Source organism: Galeopterus variegatus, unplaced genomic scaffold, assembly GCF_000696425.1.
Source record: "Galeopterus variegatus unplaced genomic scaffold, G_variegatus-3.0.2 Scaffold1546, whole genome shotgun sequence".
Lineage (NCBI taxonomy): Eukaryota > Metazoa > Chordata > Mammalia > Dermoptera > Cynocephalidae > Galeopterus > Galeopterus variegatus.
In genome coordinates this window covers 279765-286157 of record NW_007727657.1, presented here as the reverse complement: position 1 = coordinate 286157, position 6393 = coordinate 279765, and the positions used below count along the sequence as shown (strand labels likewise).

Below are 6393 nucleotides of genomic sequence, written 5' to 3'. Positions count from 1 at the left end.
AGTGGGGGGGGGGGGGGATTTAATGTAAAGTGTTGCCTCATTGATTTATGTCAGGAGCAGCTCTAAAAAGCCCAGTCAAACAGCTATTGAATATCCATGTCAAAATAACAACTAAGAATGCTAGTTCAGATGTTGGCATTTTTCCAAGAGTTCTCCCCAAAATTGGAACTGCTAAGAGTACATCTAAATGTATCAGTATTTTGATCAACATCAGTTTCAGGGAAGGCTTTTCTTCTATTTCTCACACAATAATGCTCCTGAGACAAGGCAGAGTCTGTCCAATCCAGTAGCTCACATTCATCTGGCACTTGGGCCATTGGCCCAGTGGTTATTCATGTAGTTGTCCAGCTCGGTTTCAATGGCAGGAGAGGCCAGCTGAGCAGCTTCCTCTAGAGTTTGGAGAGATATCTAAATTGGAAATGAAATTTTCCACTCTGTATTCTCTCCACATTTGGGGCCTTTTCATGGAGGTGGGATATAAATGGACACATTAAACTTTCCTTCCTGGGCAACTATAAAACACCATGTTTGCTTGTTCGTAAGACTACAGTAAATAATATGATTACCAGCATTGTAGTTGATTCCAAGGAAATTATTGAAACTATTAAGCATCCTTCTTTAACAATAACTTTAACCATTTTAAAGGTATTTCCCCATTGTAAGTGATTTTTGTACTTTCAAGACACATCAGTTTTGGCATGGGCAACAATGAAAGATATATTTTCATTCATTTCATTATTTCCTCTATTCTATTCTGGGTTAGCTTAAGCTAAATAAAGTAATACTGTTCTCACATCCTCAGAGAATAATAGTATTATTTTTAAAGGAAAATCTTAAACTCAAAGCCCCAAGGACCCATGGTATTTATTATATTTAGCTCTCAAATGTCGTAAGAAAGTGAGATCCTACCATTTAGGAAAGTTAGTCCTATTGCACATTTTTACATATAACCTTACATTGTTAAGCCCCCCAAGATGGTCATTCAATGACAATTATTCGTGGTCATGAGTTAAAGGCTTGTGTTAGTACAGTAATTCTTTCAGGAGGATATCAGGGTGTTATTTGAAGACACTTAGGTCCTCATTTATAACCAGTGAATACCTTTGTAAGTCTCTTGCTTGTGATAAAAGAAAAGAGAAAGCTAAAACCACATGTTTTATTCAGTTTACCTGTCCCTAGGAGCTAGAAATGAATACTTCAAGACAAAATTAAGCAATGGTAGCATTGTGAGCACATTAAGAGGCTTTGATCATGAGAAAGATGAATGAACAAAGAAAATGTTATTGAGATGCTAAATACAATGATACAATTGCTCTAGAATGTAAAATTCCTTAAACTGCAGTGGAACATGCAATTATCAAGAGTAAAAAAGTTTGCTGGGAGAGCAAAACATCAACAGACATGATTACAGTTCTGAAAAAATTTACTCTGACAAAAAAGCCAGCTAAGGCTTCATGAAGGACCCAGTGAGTAACTGTGAGTAAACCAAACCAAACCAAAACAAAACTAGGCAGGCTCCTTCCCTCTCCCACATCCCACCTACTGTTTCATATCAATCTGTAGACAGACAACTACCCTATCTCCTAAGCTCATGTCTGTTTCCATTTTGCAGTTACTATGCTACTTATGGTTACCAGGTTTTAGAAAACAGGGACATGTCCAGATGACCTTTCATGATGAGGGAAGGGAAGCAATAAAGCAGAGGAAACCATTTAATCAGGCAACTTTCAGGACTGATATGTTGATGCCCCCAAATTCACATCTCCGATCCTAACATGTCTCTCGAACGTCAGGCCCCCATTTCCAACACCTACCAAATTTCTTCACTTGAATGTTATTAGGCTTCTCAATCTTTGTATGTCCAAAACCAAACTCACTGGCTCTTTATCTGTTTTTCCCCATTTCAGTAAGTTGCACTTAGCTGTTGAGAACAAAAATACTGCTGACTTCTTGACATCTCTCTCTTGCCCAATCCATCATCTACTCTTGATAGCTCTAATTCCAATATGCATTCCTCATCTGACCCCTGTCCATCTCTTCCACTGCTGCTTTCTTGGCCAGGCTACCATTCTTTCTTGCCTGGACTGTCAAAGTAGCCTTTTGACTGGTCTTGCTGCTTCCATTCTCACTCATTTACAATCTAGTCTCCACAAAGAAGTCAGAGTAATTCCTCTAACTCATGAACATGATCATGGCATCCCCCTGATCAAAACCCTCAATGGCTTCCTGTCACATTCAGAATAAAACTGAAAATCCAACCATGGCTTACAAGCCCCTTACAAGTGGCCTTATAACCTGGCCTCCCTCTTTCGCCTCGTCTCCTTTCCTGCTGCCCCTTGCTCACAGGCATCCAACCTCATGCCAAACACACTTCCATTTCACAGTGTTCGTATTTTCCATTTTCTCTGCCTGGAATGCTCTTTCCTCAGTGACCACACTGATGGCTCAGCTAATGTTACCTCCTCAGAGTGCCCGTCTTTTCAAGCAGCCTATTTAACACAGCGATTGCCTCTGTTATTACTATGTGCTCGCATACCACCTTGATTTTTTACATAGTACTCATCATGATGTACCTGAATGAGGTGTCCGTGATGACAGTTTTGTTCATTTGAGTATCCCCGTCACCTACCACAATGCTTGGCACATAGTAGGTGCTCAATGATTACTTGTTGAATAACTGAACTGTAGTGAACTGGGGAATCCAGTTGCACTGTCATCCGCTTAGAAGAGGGTATCACCTGAGCCTTGTTCTCCTGATGGTCATACTTGTGACTCTGCTTCTGTTTCTCTTTGCTTCTCTCTCCGCCTGATTCTCCCTCTACTCTTGTCTTCGTACTAATCCATATGCTTCTGTTTTTCTGTTTCTAATTTCTCCCCACTCTCCTTCCCTTTGGAGAAAGGAAAAAAAAATCTGATTTGGTACATTAGTTACCATCCAGAACTGTGCATCAGTTGGACTGGATTCTTAAGAAAGGTCACATCGTAAACCCCTGGAACCATTAGGTTGTTGCATTTGGCTAGGGCCTGGTTTCTGGATCAATTAATTTGTGGCCAATGTGGCAGCATCATATGCCACAAACATGGCAATATAAGTAGAAGGATCTGGATATGGCTTTCTTTCTGCAGAGGTGTCTCATGGATGATCCAGCACATTTACTCCTAGAAAGTAATAATCAATTTATTACTTAGTCTGGGCATTTTTCTATTCATGACATTATAGGCACTAAAAGTTGTAAAGGAGCTTAAAGGTTAACTAGTGTAACTATGCAGTGATGACCAAATTTTTTCCACTGCTTGTAACCTTATGGTATTAGACTGGCTATGTTCTCTTGAGGATTTTTATTTATTAAGCCTGGGGTAGAGCCAGGTAATCAAAAGTTCCAGGTCATTCTGCTTCCACAGGTCTGCAGATGGACCAGATTCAGATATGCAATCGTTCACTAAACGTGTCTTTCTTGTATCATAGGTAGATATCTCATGGAGATCAAAGAGATTATGAGATCAAAATTACTGTGTTCAGAACTGACCTTTTGATCTTTTTCTACATCAAATCAATTTCTCCTCTACTGTTGTTACTCTTCCCAGGAAGGGGAATTTTCATCTGCCTAGGTGCTCATTCCTGAGTTCTGAGAGTCTCTAATGAGCTCACTGTATTAGTCCATTTGTGTTGCTATAACAGAAATACCTGAGACTGGGTAATTTATAAAGAACAGAGGTTTATTTGGCTTACAATTCTGGGACAGCTGCATCTGGCACAGGCCTCAGGCTACTTCTGCTCATGGTGGAAAATGGCAGGCTGCCAGCGGGTACAAGCAGATCACATGGCGAGAGGAAGCGAGAGAGAGAGAGAGGAGGTGCCGGGTCTATTAAACAATCAGCTCTCGTGGGAACTAATAGAGTGAGAACTCACTCATTAATTTCTCCCCTCCCCCAGGTAGAGCATTAATCCATTCATGAGGTATCTGCCTCCATGACCCAAACTGCCACATTGGAGATTAGATTTCCATGAGTTCTGGGAGGACAATACATCCAAACTCCATCATTCACCCTCCCTCTACTGTCTATAGCAGTCGAGCACCAGATCATGTGGATTCACCCTCTTTTTCTCTCTCCCATCCACCCTCTTCTCTCATCTCCAGTGCTACCACCATATTTCAAGTCACAATGATCTGTACTAGGGTATAATTGACCACTCTCCATCCAGTCTTTCTCCTCTCACCTTCCATTTATTTTCTGTATTGTAGCCAAAGTGAAAGTGAACTTTTTAAAATAGAAAAGCGATTATGCCACTTCTTGGCTAAAATCATTCAATGGCTACCCATTGCCCTTAGATAAAATTTCTATATCAGAGCAAGGTTTTCAAAGCCTGATGGCTCCAATCTGCCTCTCCTTGCCTCTCCTTCTAGGTCCCAGCCACGTTGGCATTTGTCAGCTTCCAAATGCACCAAGCTCTTCCTGAATCAGGAAAGAACTTGCACTCATTCTTCCTTTGGCCTAGAATGTTCTCTCCTAGCTCCTCCTTTTCCTCATCCTTCACCTGCCCAACTCCTACTCATCATTCAAGCCCTGTCTTTTGAATTGAATTCCTGAAAGGACCTTTCCCTACCCCTCCATTCTAAACTTTACAGTTAGAAACTCTCTGTTAACCCTCTCTAGAGTTATAAATTCTCCATAGTTCTTTCACTGCAAATAATCATAATATCCAATTATTTATTTAGTGTCTGTCTCTCCAACTAGACTGGAAGTGATCTCTCTAGACAGCATGTATTTGTTCACTACCATATCTGCAGGACTTAAAATAATGCTTGGTAAATAAGCAGTGCTCATAAATATACCTTAAAATAATTTTTAGGGCCGGCCCGGTGGCGCACTGGATAGTGCGCCACTTGGGAAGCGCGGCGGCGCTCCCACCTGAGGGTTCGGATCCCACATACAGACTGGTTCCCGCTCACTGGCTGAGCGAGGCGCGGGAGCAGCACCGAGGGTTGCGATCCCATTGCCAGTCCCCGGTCTGGTGCGGGGGCAACACTGAGGGTTGCGATCCATTGCCGGACACGGAAAAAGACAAAAAAAAGACAAAAAAAATAATAATTTTAAAAAATATACCTGACACTACTGTTGGAGAGAGAATAATTTCCTGAGGATTATCTAACTTCTTTCTGGGCAATCTATTAGAAAGATCTTTCTCTATTGATGCCCCCAGTAATTTGTACTCATAGATTCTTGCTCTACATCTTGTCGCTATTTGTGGCAAATTTTTAAATGGCAGAAATTTAAATATTTCAAGACACCTATCAGGTCTTTGCCTCACTCTTAGCTTTCTATTTCCAAGATTAAACTATCTTGATGTCAATAATGCCTGTCATTTAGTCCTTTCACATTCATTCTTGATCTCCTAATAAGCTCTGCTTTGCCCACATCATTCTAGAAGTGCATCATTCAAAACCAATATTTAAGGTGTGATCTGCCCAGAACAGAGTGGAGATTTTCAATTATGCCTGTTACCTCCTTTATACCAGAAAATTTAATTTTTTTAATGCAACCCAAAATCTGATTAGGTTTTTCCGACAGCCATTGCTGACAAATAGTAAGCTGACTATAAATTCAAAACTTCCAAGCCTTTTTTATGTACAGCTCTCCATATTATTCACCATGCATTCCCCATTTTTAAATTTTTTTTTTAACCGAAAAGCAAGACAATATTGTCATCCCAATTGAATTTCCAATTGTTAGGGTTTTACATCAGCATGTCATACTTTGTATCATGATTTTGTCATTCATTCTATTTTCAATTATCTCAATTGTGTGTCATCCACAGATAAGATAAACTTATCTCTGGCATTTGTATCCAAATCTGGAACAAACATATCGAACAGAACGGGGCTAAGGAGAGCCCTGCGGCACATGTATCTCCCTTGCGGATCCCCTTGAATGTCACCATTTAACCAGTTATCAAACAGATTCATCATATCAGGATCCCATTTCTTAGCCAGAGGTTAGCATAAGCACTCTTCTTAGAAACAATGTTGCATTTCAGATACCTTGTGCTGATCCCATTTTTTTTTTCATTTACATAGAGTCATAAATTTATAAGTATATTGTGCACAAAAATGCAGAAGTTGAAGTTTGCATAGAAAACACTTACTTTTCCATTACCCTGTTATAATAGCGCTTTATGGTTATATAAGTAGAAAATTCTGAAGTTTACCAGAAAAATGACAGCTGACGACTGAATGTCTACATGCACTTCTCTAATGTTTACATGGTGGTCAGCCCTGTAATTTACAGAACAGCCAATTAAATTATTGTTGGATAGCTTGGATCCTGTTTTCAGAAGAGCAAAGTAGATTTAAATCTTGGGACAGGAATGGCTGACTCATTTCCACCCCCACT

General features: G+C 40.2%; 1 protein-coding gene across 2 annotated transcripts in view; it reads left to right on the top strand.

Annotated features, from left to right (window-relative positions):
* Positions 1 to 6393, top strand: part of PPP1R1C (protein phosphatase 1, regulatory (inhibitor) subunit 1C) — a 140085-nt gene that overhangs the window by 71925 nt on the left and 61767 nt on the right. The window lies entirely within an intron of this gene.